Below are 13805 nucleotides of genomic sequence, written 5' to 3' on the forward strand. Positions count from 1 at the left end.
CACTTGTCTTCACAGTTACAGTTTTCACCCCCTTCTTATCAACAGTTCTGTTACTTGGGACATCAAATTGAAGGGGGACTTCGTCCATATTTGCAATCTGTCCCAACTCAAACTGATGTGTCTTCCGACATTGAATGACAAAACAATGAAATTCAAAGGCCTTCTGCTCATAGTTTTCAGGCATCTTTTGGGCAAGTCTGGTGCGTGTACGCACCAGACTTGCCCAAAAGGTGTACGCTTAGTGCATTCCGTTTCATGAACCTGAAGCACCAATTGTGTCCTCCTTTGAAATCAGTAACTTCTTTTTCATCAGCAATTCTTCTTGCCTCATGCTGAACCATCTTTGTAGACACAGGAATTCCAATTGCCCTTTGCTCTTTAATCCATATCTTCAATTCCCTCTCTAAATCAGGCCATTTTGCTGACTTGCCTCTCATGGCCTTCTTCTGCCGTGGTGTTTTCAGTAGGGTCTCTTCTTCTTCCCGTAGCCAGTCTCGGATTGTTTTCTCAGTTGGAGGAGGAACCAAACTTACGTTCAGCAGCACGATTTCCATTCACTTTTGCAAACTGGATCACTTTTAACTTGAATTCAGCACTGTACGAAAATCTTTTCTGAGCCATTTCAAAACATAACTTAATATACTGGTAACAAGTGCGAAACAATGAGCATAAAGACAACAAGTGCGAAAAAATGGGAAATGCAAGTAAAATAAATCTATAACCACTGTATAAGACGCACCCAGTTTTTAGACCCCAAATTTTTCAAAAAAGGGTGCGTCTTATACATAGGGAAATATGGTACATGGCAGATATTTGGTTTTTTAGGAGCATTAGCAACTAAGGCCATATTGTTCCGGGGATATGCGGTGGTCATTCCCTAACCTTTCCACATCCTCCCTATTTGGTGGTCATGGGCTCGAGAGATACATGGCAGAAAATAAAACTGAATGGGATGCATATAAATTATTTATCAGGTGATACAGAAGCCTATGGTAGATATAAGCGAGCCTGCAATCAAATCATAAAGGAGGTTAGGCAAGACAAGGCAAATCACGAGAAGTCTCTGGCAAACAATGCCAAAAAAAAAGCAGCAAAATATTGGTCCACTTGACATAGTAGTAGTAATGGTGGCATGTGATGCAAGAAAGTAAGCTTATGAGCTTATGCAGCACTAGCCAAAAAAAAAAAAAAAAAAAACAAATTTCATAATTCCCTCTAAAAGTTTGTCCAGTTCCTCCTTGAATTTATTTAAGCTATCAACTTACACAACAACAGATGGAAGTTTTTTCCAGCAATTAACCATCCGCTAGCTAAAGGCAAATTTCCGCACATCTATTCTACAACTGTCTTTCCCCCAATTCGAATTTGTGACCCCTCAGGCCCATAATCTGAGCAAGTGTAAGAATTCCATCAAAATTCAGCATGCTCAACCCGCTCGAGGCCGTAACACCTCAATCAGATCACCTCGTTGGTATCGAAGTCTCCAGGCTGCTGCAATTTTCAGAACTTGAAGACTTCCTTCACCAATCTTGTTGCCCTTCTCTTTACACACTCAAGCAACTCTACATCCTTCCTAAAATAAAGCCTCCAGACCTGTACACAGTACTCAAGGCGTGGCCTGACCACTGCCTTATAAAAAGTATAATCATCTCCTTTTCCCTACTAGCAAAATTCCTGTATATCATCGACAATACCCCAAGACCTGTTCTGGCAGCCTATCGTATCAATGGTTTAACTGTTCATGATTGTGGTCAGGCTGCTGACAGGCTAAAGAGGTATTTTACATCTACATTCACACATACGGAATTCTTTAGGGAAGTAATGTTACAGTAACCTTGTTACAGTTTATCAAACTGTAACAAGGTGCTCAATGATTTTGTTATAACAGAGAAAAATGGAAGAGAAATAGTTGAAGTTAAACATAAAAAAGGTACCTATTGTGGATGGGATCTATCCAGTTATATTAATGGAGGCAGCAAAAGAGGTAAGCGAACTCTTAGTCATAATTATGAGAGCATCTTTGGATTCAGAGGAAGTTCCAATGGACTGGAGATGTGCGAATGTATCCCCAATTCACAAAGGGGGAGTCAAAAGGTGACACGAGTAATTACAGACCTGTTAGCTTAAAGTCTATTCCTGGGAAAATAATGGAGTCACTAGTTAAAGAAGTAATGCAAGACCATCTAGATAGGAGGGCAGTTATATTTGTCACAGCATGAGTTTGTTAAGGAGAGCTCTTCTGTGACCAATGTGACTGGATACATGATGCAGAGATAAAGGAACCAGATGCAAAAATAATTCTAATATCGTATACTTGGATTTCAACAAAGCTTTTGATACCACTGCACATAAAAGACTGCTGTACAAATTGGAGTAGTGTGGAATTAAGGAAGGTTGCTGCTATGGATAAAGGGATGGTTCAGTGGAAGAAGACTGAGAAGGTTATCAATGGACTCTGCTCTTCATGGACTAATGTTATTAGTGGTGTCCCACAGGATTTGGTCCTCGAACCATTGTTGTTTTCTCTGTCTATTAATGATATTGAAGAGGGTATATCAAGCTTAATATCTAAGTACAGATGATACAAAGGTTTACAGAATGGTTATGACAATAAAGAATGTATGCTGCTGCTGCTACTACTACATGATCGAGAGAAATTAGGCAGATGATCTTGAGAAATGGCAACTGAAGTTTAACTTTGACAAATAGTTATAAAGTAGGCATAAAGCACTGCATATGGATAGCAGTAATACCAGAGTAATATATCAACTGTGTGTGGTACTACGTTCGGGGTAGTTGAAAATGAAACAGACCTGGAGATAATTGCAGTCTGACATGAAGTTTTCTGAGCAGTACAGACAGTTGCCAGGACAGCTCATGGCATTTTTTCAATAATATACAGGAATTTTGACAGCAGGAATAAGGAGGTGACAATTATCCCATTGTAGAAGGCGATAATCAGGCCATATCTTGAGTACTGCATATAGCTCTGGAGGCCTAATTTTTGAAGGATGTATAGTTGCTGGAATGGTACAGAGAAGAGCAACAAGATTGATGAAGGGAACAAAGTGGTTCTCTTACAAGAACAGCTTCAGTTCTGCAAATTGCAACATCTCGAGGTTATCTCAATGAGGTTTTTAAGGCTTTGAATGGCTTGAGTCAGATTATGCACAAGTAGGCAGAAATTCAAACTGATGGTTGCAGAGTAGATGTCTGGAAGTTTGTCTTCAACCAACAGGTGGTCAATTGCTGGAAGCTACCATCCATTGTTGTGGCTTCCTCAACAGATTGTAGTTGATAGCGGATAGTTTGAATAAATTCAAAGAATTAGACAAACTATTAGAGGGGATGGATAGGTGAAATGTGAGTTTTTTTTTTTTTGGTGATGCCGTATAAGCTTGCTTTCTTGCATCATTTGCTACTATTAATACTAATATTAAAGCAGATTATGAGAAGTCCTTGGCTAAGGATGCAAAGAAAAGTAGGAAAGAAATCTTTACTTATGTTAACACTAGAAGGAAAGGGATGAACAACATTGATCTCCTAGATAGGATGGCACAGCTATTTTGATGATTTTGATCAGGTTGCTGACAAACCAAATAAATATTTTACATCTACATGCATGTGTGATTAGGTGTTTAGGGATATTTCACTAAAAGAATAAGAATGCCATGTGTACCAAGTTATAAGTAGGAACTAAATGATTTTGTTATAACTGAGAATAAAGTGTAAGAGAAATTGCTGAAATTAAAAGTAAATAAAGCATATGGGACTAATGGGATCTATCTGGTTACACTAAAAGCAGCTGCAAAAGAGGTAAGCAAACCCTTAGCCATAATTATGAGACCATCCTAAGGTCCAAGGGAGGTTCTAATAAATTGGAGGTATGCAAATGTGTCAATTAATCAAAAAGGTAGATAAAATGGTGATGTGAGCAATTATTTACCTGTAAGCTGGACTTCTATTGTAAGGAAAATAATGGAGTCAGTGATTAAAAAAGTATTGCAGGACCATCTTAACAGAAATGGAATTATACCAAAATCACCTGAATTTGTTACTGGCATCCTGAATAACTAATCTGATTATCTATTATGACATAACAAAGGAATTGGATGCAAATAATTTTAATATCATATATGTAAATTTCAGTAAAGCTTTTGACACTGTTCCACATGAGAGACTTTAGCATTAGCATTAGTAGAGGCATACGATGCAAGAAAGCAATCTTATGCAGCATTGGCCAAAAAAAAAAAAACCCTCTCATTTCACCCCTCCATTCATTCCAAATGCCTGTCCAGCTCAGCCTTAAATTTATTTAGGCTCTCAACATCCACAACAAAAGATGAAAGTCTGTTCCACCAATCAAACACCCACTGGCTAAAGGCAAATTTCCACACATCTATTTTATAACTGTCCTTCCTCAATTTGAATCTATGCCCCCTCAGGTTCTTAATCTGAGAAAGAGGAAGAATCCCATCAGCATTCAGCTTGTTCAAACCATTCAAGGCCTTATACACCTCAATCACATCACCTAGCAGGTATGCAACAGTATCAAAAGCTTTCCTGAAATCCAAGTATATGATATCAAAATTATTTTTGACATTCAGTTCCTTTGTGATCACATCATAGTATCCAATCAAATTGGTCACACAAGACCTCCCTTTAACAAACCCATTCTGTGTCTTATTACTGCAGTCTTGTTTAGATGATCTTGCAATGCTTCTTTAACTAGGGACTCCATTATTTTCCGTGAAACACAAGTTAAACTAATAGGTCTATAGTTACTTGTGTCACCTTTTGACCCCACCCCCTTTGTGAATTGGTGACACATTTGCACACCTTCAGTCCATTGAGGAATGCCCTAAGTCCAAGGAAGCTCTCATAATTATGGCTAAGAGTTTGCTTACTTCCTTTGCTGCCTCTTTAATATAACTGGATAGATCCCTCCACCCCTAGTGCCTTCTTTATGTTTAACTTCAACAATTTCTCCTCCACTTTGCTCTCAGTTATTACAAAATCACTTAGCTCCCTGTTAGAGTTTGATAAACTTCTGGCATTCCCCTCATTGAATAACTCCTCATGTGTAAATATAGATGCAAAATACTCATTCAGTTTATCAGCTGCCTCAGCATGATCATTAATAGTCAACCCATCTATATTAAGTGGTCCAATCTTATTCATTCCTTTCCTTCTAGAGTTTATATAAGTAAAGAACTCTTTGCTGTTTTTCTTTGCATCCTTTGCCAAAGATTTCTCATAATCTGCCTTCGTCTGCCTAACTTTCCTTTGTGACTTGATTACAGACAAGCATATATCTGACATAGGCTTCTGGTCACCTGATAATTTATATGCACCCCATACATTTTTCTTCTCTGCCACGAGCCTTATTAGTTCATCTGTCATCCATTTAGGCCTAAACCTTGAACAATAGGTTTTAGTTGGTATGAAAAGCCTAGTCACTTCCAAGATTAATTCTATGAATGCTTCCCACTTACAAATTGCTGTTGGTAACACCATCAGTTGGTCCCACTATATAGAATTTAAAAACTCTCTCAGACCACCGTAGTCACCTTTACGAAAGCAAAAACCCTTCCCTTTACCCCTGATGGTAGTTACCTCATTGAATAAATCCCACTTCAGCACACTGTGATCACTGACACCTAGTAGTTCTTTTATCTGCAGATTCTTAATGCTTGAAGAATCACTGCTGATAATCAGTTCAAAAGTATTACTCACTCTAGTTACCTCCCGAACATAGTGCCGTAGAAAACAATTATCCAATAAATCCACAAAGCCTTGCTAGTGTGTGAGTGACCAACCCACAAGTTCCAGTCAATATCTCGAAAGTTAAAATCCCTCCCTTATAAGACATTCTGATTTAATGACCCACTCTATTTCTCTGCAAAATTACTCATTATACTCATCATATTCATTAGGCCTATAACATACACCTACTCTCATTTTTCCTTTCCCAGTGCTTATGTCACCCCACACTGACTCAACATTGCATTGTCCAACAATATCAATTGGATGCACTTCCTTAGATTTTATGTGTTTCTTAACTAACAGCATAACCCCCTCCTACCTTCCTGTACCATCTATCCTTTTTTTGTATTACCCAAATTCCAATTCTGCACTGCTTATATATCTGTGTGACATCACATCTCTGATATCCCAACAATATCTGCCTTTGACGTCTTGACTAGCACTTCAAGCTCATAAAATGTATTAATTATACTCCTGGCATTGGTTTATATGCAAGTATACATGCAAGAAATGTAAGTATACATGGAAGAAAACTTGCTTCTTGCCCTAATGGTAGCTGAGCATTCTGGTCTCTTGCCAAAGCTATTGGCCGCAACTTTTGCCCATCTCTGCTCCCACCTCTGTCCAAACCAGATGGTTCTGTTGTTACTTCAGCTAAGGATAAAACTGACCTGCTAGAATTCCATTTTTCTTTCAACTCATGTATTAATGACCTTGGTAAAACACATCCCACCATTCTCCATTCAATGCCTCCTGTGGTCTTCCGTCAAAAGGATGTCAGAAGGATTTTGCCGATTCTTGATGCTAAGAAAGCTCCAGGTCCCATGGTATTTCTCCAATTCTTCTCAAAACCTGAACTTACTCCTGTTCTTTGCTGCCTTTTTTTCTCTTTCTTATTCCAAAGGTGTTTTTCCTTCTGCTTGGAAATTTGCTCATATCCAGCCAGTTCCTAAAAAGGGAGACAAATCCCTCCCATCCAATTATCATCCCATTGCAATTACTTCTACTCTTTCTAAAGTAATGGAGAAGTCAATTAACCGCCAACTCTTAAACTACCTAGAAACCTTCTATCTGATCAACGATCACCAGTATGGATTCCGTCAGTGTTGATCCACTGGTGATATTCTGGCTTATGTTACCCATTTAGGGACTAATTCAATGGAAAAGTTCGGTGAAACACAAGCAGTTGCTCTTCACATCTGAAAGGCTTTCGATCGTGTTTGGCATTAAAGTCTTCTAAACAAGCTTCCATCTTATGGTTTGCCAACTGTTTTTTGCAATTGGTTATCCAATTTTCTCTATGATCGCTCACTGAGGGTGATGGTAGATAGCTCTCTGTCTTCTAACTTCTCCACTAATGCTGGCATCCCCCAAGGTTCAGTTCTTCTTCCCACTCTTTTCCTCTTGTATATTAATGACCTTCTTCCATTGACTGGAAATCCTATCCACAGTTCTGTCAATGATAGCACATTGCATTCCACTTTCCATTTTGAGAAACCTTGCCCTGCTCAATCAGCTTCAACTTCTCGAAAATCTGCTACCAATTCCTTAAATGCTAATCTCCAGGTAATTCTCTAGTGGGGCAAAGACAACTTAGTTGATTTCAATCCTTCTAAAGCTTTGTCTAGTCTTATAACTCGCAAAAATGATTCTTCTGCTCCTATGCTTATCTTTGGTGACACTCCAATTTCTAGGCAAAATGATATATCTCCTTTGGGGATTACCCTGACTTCTAATCTGTCTTGGCACAAGCACATTACAAATATTGCTTCCTCTGCATCTAAAAAACTTGGTTTTCTCTTTTGCTCTCGGCGTTACTTTTCTTCCAAACAGCTGTTCACTCTTTACAAATCGCAAATCGGCTCTACCATGGAATATTGTTCCCACAACTAGGGTGGTGCCCCCAAAACTTCTCTCAGGCTTCTTGATTCCATTCAGAAGAGGGCAGTTAGGTTAATTAATGATTCATCTCTAACACTCTCTCCACTCGCTGTCTCATAGATGTACTGTTTCTGCTGCATGCCTTTTCAACAGATACTTCGATGGGCACTGTTCTGAATTGTCTTCCATAATTCCTGCTCTCTCTTTCAAAACAGTCCGAACATGTGCCCCCTCCACCAACATTTATATACTGTCCAACTACAAACTCACAGAACCAACTTTTCATCTTCCTCATTTATTCATTCAAATGCCGTTTTCTGGAACAACCTTCCTTCATACATATTTCCTGAAAATTACAGTCTACAGAAGTTCAAGTCCAATGTCAACAAATATCATCTTTCATCTTTCAACCCAAGCATGGTACTAAGTACTATATGTTCTAATAGCTCTCGTGTTTGGGGTTTACATAAAAAAAAAAAAAAAAAAAAATACATACACCTGTTTCTACTCTTAGTTACCCTAACACAGCCCATGTATTTATTTTGCTCCACTATGACTCCAAACAGTCCTGGAAATCACCATTGCCTTGCTTTCCATGCTGCTGCTGCTCATTCTAATAGAAGCAGTGCAAGAATCACTTTTGCCTCTGCATGTGAGGGATACACAAACTAACCTTTTACCCTGTGTATCCCCCAAGCTAGCAGTTTTCCGACCCACCTAACATTGCCTCGATAGCATTAGCAAATATCCTTGCTCCCTCTCTATTTAAGTGTACCCCATCCCTGTAGAAGCAGTCTCTCCTGTCAACAAGCACAGACAACAATCAACCCCGACCTAATCAAGAAGCGTGTGCTACACACTGCTGCTGCTGCTACTGCCTGCCTGGCTACGGAGGTGCCAAGAAAAATGCATGGGGATATATATATATAAATTAACAGGTGACACGGAAGACTATGATAGATATATGCTGGTCTGTAACCATGTCACAAAGGAGGTTAGGCAGGCAAAGACAAATTGTGAGAAATCTTTTTCAAAGGATGCAAGGAAAAACAGCAAAGGGTTCTTTACTTATGTGAACTCTAGAAGGAAGGGGATGAATCAGATTGGTAAAATCCTGCTCAGGTAGCTAACAAACTAAATGAGTATTTTGCATCTACATTAAACATGAGGAGTTATTCAGGGAGGGGAATGCCAGATGTGAATTAAACTTTGGCAGTGAGCTAGATGGTTTTGTAATAATGGAGAGCAAAGTCGAGGAGAAATTGTTGAATATAAACATAAAAAGGCACCCGAGGTGGATGAGATCTATCCAGTTATATTAAAGTAGTCAACAAAGGAAGTAAGCAAACCATTAGCCATAATTATGAGAGCTTCCTTGGGACTCAGGGAAGATACCCATGTACTGGAGATGTGCAAATGTGACCTCAATCCACAAAGGAGGATCAAAGGGTGACATAGGTAATTACACACATGTTAGTTTAACTTCTGTTCCGGAGAAATTAATGGAGTCACTGGTTAAAGAAGCACTGCAGGAACATCTAGACAAGACTTCAGTTATAGCTCGGACGCAGCATGGGTTTGTTAAGGGGAAGTCTTGTGTCCCCAATTTGATTGGATATTATGATGTGTCATGAAGGAACTGGATGCAAAGAATAATTTTGATATATCATATATCTGGATCTTAGAAAGGCTTTTGATACTGTTGCAAATGGAAAACTGCTGCACAAATTGGAGCTGTGTGGTTATTGGAGGCAAATTTCTGCTATGGATAAAGGGATGGTTGAGTGGGAGAGGACAGAGAGTGGTAATCAATGGACACTGCTCTTCGTGGACTAATGTTATGGACTAATATAGTGGAGTCCCCCAGGGTTCACTGTTGGTTCTATCATTGTTTTCTGTATTTATTAATGATATTGATGATGGTATATCAGGCTTAATGTCCAAGTTTGCAGACAATATGAAGGTCGGCATGGTTGTTAATGACACTAATGACAGTATGCTGCTGCAACAGGATCTAAAAAAGTTGAGCAGATTGGCTGAGAGTTGGCAACTGAAATTTGACTGCACATGGGAAACAGTAACCCCAGAGTAACATATGTGTGGTTCTACACTGACAGAGGTAGAGAATGAAAGTTACTTGGGAGTAATTGTGCAGGCAGATGTGATATTTTCTGAGCAGTGCAGATGGTCTGCAAGTATAGCTCATGGTGTCTTGCTAATAATATACAGGAATTTTTCTAGTAGGAATAAGGAGGTGATTATCCCCTTATATAAGGCAATGGGCAGGCCATACCTTGGGTACTGTTTACAGGCCTGGGTGTCTCATTTTAAGAAGCATGTAGAGCTGCTAGAATGCATCCAGAGAAGGGAAACAAGATTAGTGAATGGAAAAAAGGGTTGCTCTTACAAAGAAGGGCTTAAGTTTTTCAGATTACAGTGTCTGGAGACTAGGCACCTGCGAGGTGATCTGATTGAGGTGTTTAAAGCCTTGAATGAGTTGAGAATGCTCAATGCTGATGGGATTCTTCCTCTTGCTCAGAAAAATCACCTGAGTTGGCATAAATTCAAATTGAGGAAAGATAGTTGTAGGATAGATGGATGGGTGGGTGGTTGATTGCCAGAGCAAACTTCCATCTGTCATTTTAGAAGTTGATAGCTTAAACAGATTCAAGGCAGAACTAGACAAACATTTGTAGCGAGTGGATGGGTGAAGTTAGAAGGGATTTTTTTTTTTGGTTTTTTTTGGCTGATGCTATATAAACTTGCTTTCTTGCATCATGTGCCTTTACTAATGATAATGCTAAATGCAACCCTCATTAGTTATGAAGAAACCTTAGGAAAGGATAAAACTATTTTATGTCTTTCAAAGCAGGGAAGGAGCAATTATCATTGTCCAACATGGAAGATGACTGTGCCATACAAATATAATAAAAGCATTCAATTGCACTCTGTAATGGTTCTTCATGATGCTTATATAGAACCTACATATAAGAAAGATAATATTCAGTTGATTATACATCCAAATCTTCATGATTCTTAGCCACTGTGTGCCTTTCTACAGAAGACATGACTGGGGAAGAAATGTCAGCATTTTGACTTTCAGCAATTCAACTGCCTCTCATTTGGCTCTTCCATATCCCTATTATTTTTCTTTTGCTATTGTTATGTTATGTTATTTGGTTTTTAGGATCATTAGCAACTAAGGCTATATTGCTCCGGGGATATGTGGTGGTCATTCCCTGAGCTTTCCGCATCCTCTGTACTTGGTGGTCACAGACTCGAACCACGGTTTAATCAAGAAGCATGTACTACGCACTGCTGCTCCTGCCCACCTACTATTGTTATATCAAGAAACATTTCTGAATAATGAAACCACCTGCATAATCAACGCAGATCTAAGGAAAATTAAGCTCTATGAAAAACAATGTGAATAAGCATTCAGCACATATCACACCCATCTTCTCTTTGAATGTTACATATATTTTTACATTTCTTTCAATGCATTGATATCTTTTTTATGCTTATTTGTTTACAAACACTCATTATATTATATTTCCCATACAACTGAAAAAATAATAAAACTACATTCAATACACAAAGAAAGAGTAAACCATTACCAGATTCTGTAAGATAGAAATCGTGCTGAATGACACTGTTAAATGAAATTTAGTTTCACATCCCACACAAAGAAAATAATTTAACTTATGTTTTGCAAGTTCCACCTATTTTATATAATACAGATTAGCATACTTGACTGCCAATTAATTAACTAAATGATGAAAAGTGAAACTTCATGTACAAATTTACAGAATTTTTTTAAAAATTGTCCAGCTAGCAGGAGAATAAGCTGAAATAATGTAGTTTCCTTCATAAATCTGGACAGTTGGCAGCTAATAGCATGTAATTATACAATATATAAATAACCCCATGTAAATAACCCGACCCGAACAATCACGTGCGCGTGATTGTTCGGGTCGGGTTATTTACATGCTCCACTTACTTCAATTGTTTTAGCTTCTTAAACTAGCGTAACCATTTTAATTTTCATCTAATGTCTTAGATCTATATTCATAGCTCGTGAAGAGTGAAAATCAAAGTGTTTTTGCTACTATTTCGTCCAGGAATTTCGGATTTCCTGGCAGAATTACTAAAGTTGAATCGGACCTTATTGTTCGCCATTGAGAGTACAGTGTGTATTCATTTACCCTTTCGAGCCCACATACTGCGAAAAGTAAGCGGTCAGCTCTTCACCACCCTACTTAATCCTAGCCTGAAGGAACATTCCTGGGTCAGTAAGTAGTCTGCTTTTACTTTGTCAGCAACCTTGCCATATCTCTCCCTGTAGTGTTTAGCGAATTTTTGGGTACAATGCTGTCGAAAAATATGCAACCCTGCTCGAGCTGCAAAAAACTTTCCGACTGCCTAATAAAATGTTCTTCATTATCATGCCAGCTTCTTTTTTGCAATTTTTGTAGTGGCATTAAAGATCTAAAACAGACAGCACAACTTAGGAAATCAAAATGGAGATGTGTACTCTGCCGCAAGCAAAATAGGGATTCGTCAGATACAGCTGACAATTTGGCTGCTCCCTTAGTGCAACTGCCTCCCTCCCCCACAGTCTCTCCCTCTAGAATGCTGAATGTTGTTAATGACGTCACCACACATATCAGTTCCACTGTCTTTGAACTGGCTACGAATAGCAACTTCTTGCCGGGGGTTACTGATAATTATTCTCAAACGGAATCACAGGCTCAAGTCAGCTGCGCTTTTTGCAGGTGTAACACTGAGAAACTTGAAACTATTGAAGGCATTCTAAGAAAACTGTATTCAGAAAATAGCTCGCTAAGGGAACGTCTGAGCCAGCTTGAAGATTATCAACGAAAGTTCTTGAGCGTACTACAAGGTCTCTTGCCCGTGAACACTAGACTCCCTTGTCCTGGCCCACTGGAACGCCCATCTCCCACACCTGAGTCATCGCTACTACCCGAAACGGATAGAGTTACACTCTCTAAAGACAGCGCCTATAGCGCCATGCTAATATCAACGAAACGGAACTCTGACATTGCAGGCATGAATGGAGCACAGCAAAGCCAGATGCCCGGACCTCAACCGACACAAGCATCCCCACGCCAACGGTATTCCAGAAACAGCAAAAACCACCTTGATTGGCACAAGAGTAGTTAACACTAGCCTCACAATACGAGATCGCCAAGCCACCAGCAATATTCATGCAAATATCTTCATTAGCAGGCTGGATCCGTTGACAAAAGTTGAAGAAATTCAGGCACTATTGATGGAACTAGGCATAAGCATTAGCATTAGTAGAGGCATTTGTGCAAGAAAGCAAGCTTATGCAGCATCAGCCAAAAAAAAAAAAAAAAAAAAACAACCCACTTCCACTTCACCCCGCTGTTCGTTCAAAATACCTGTCCAGCTGAGCCTTAAACTTATTTAGGCTATCAACCTCCACCACAAGGGATGGCAGTCTGTTCCACCAACCAACCACCCGCTGGCTAAAGGCAAATTTCCGCACGTCTATCCTACATCTGTCTTTCCTCAATTTGAATTTATGCCCTCTCAGGTGATTTTTCTGAGCTAGAGGAAGAATCCCATCAGCATTGAGCATGCTTGAACCATTCAAGGCTTTATACACCTCTATCAGATCACCTCGCTGGGGCCTAGTCTCCAGACACTGTAATTTGCAAAACTTAAGCCTTTCTTCGTAAGAGCACCCCTTTGTTCCATTCACTAATCTTGTTGCCCTTCTCTGTACTCGTTCCAGCAGCTCTACATCCTTCTTGAAATGAGGCCTCCAGGCCTGTATACAGTATTATAGGTGTGGTCTGACCATTGCCTTATACAAGGGAATAATCACCACCTTATCCCTGCTAGAAAAATTCCTATATATCATTGACAATACTCCATGAGCTACTCTTGCAGCCCGTCTGCACTGCCCAGAACTTCATATCTGCCTGCACAACCACCCCCAAGTCCCTTTCATTCTCTACCACTGTCAGTGTAGTACCACAGAGTTGATACGTTGCTCTGGGGTTGCTGTTTCCCATGTGTAGTACTTTATTTTACATGAAGTTGGCAAATGAAGTTTACATTTGTCAATGTTAAACTTCATTTGCCACCTCTCAGCCCATCTGCTCAAC

The 13805-nt window shown here is 39.3% G+C and overlaps 1 protein-coding gene across 1 annotated transcript in view; it reads right to left on the reverse strand.

Annotated features, from left to right (window-relative positions):
- LOC150083082 (speckle targeted PIP5K1A-regulated poly(A) polymerase-like) overlaps positions 1–13805 on the reverse strand; it is a 209143-nt gene that overhangs the window by 28325 nt on the left and 167013 nt on the right. The window lies entirely within an intron of this gene.

This window comes from Mastigoproctus giganteus, chromosome 7, assembly GCF_048544385.1.
Source record: "Mastigoproctus giganteus isolate SK-2022 chromosome 7, ASM4854438v1, whole genome shotgun sequence".
Taxonomy (NCBI): domain Eukaryota; kingdom Metazoa; phylum Arthropoda; class Arachnida; order Uropygi; family Thelyphonidae; genus Mastigoproctus; species Mastigoproctus giganteus.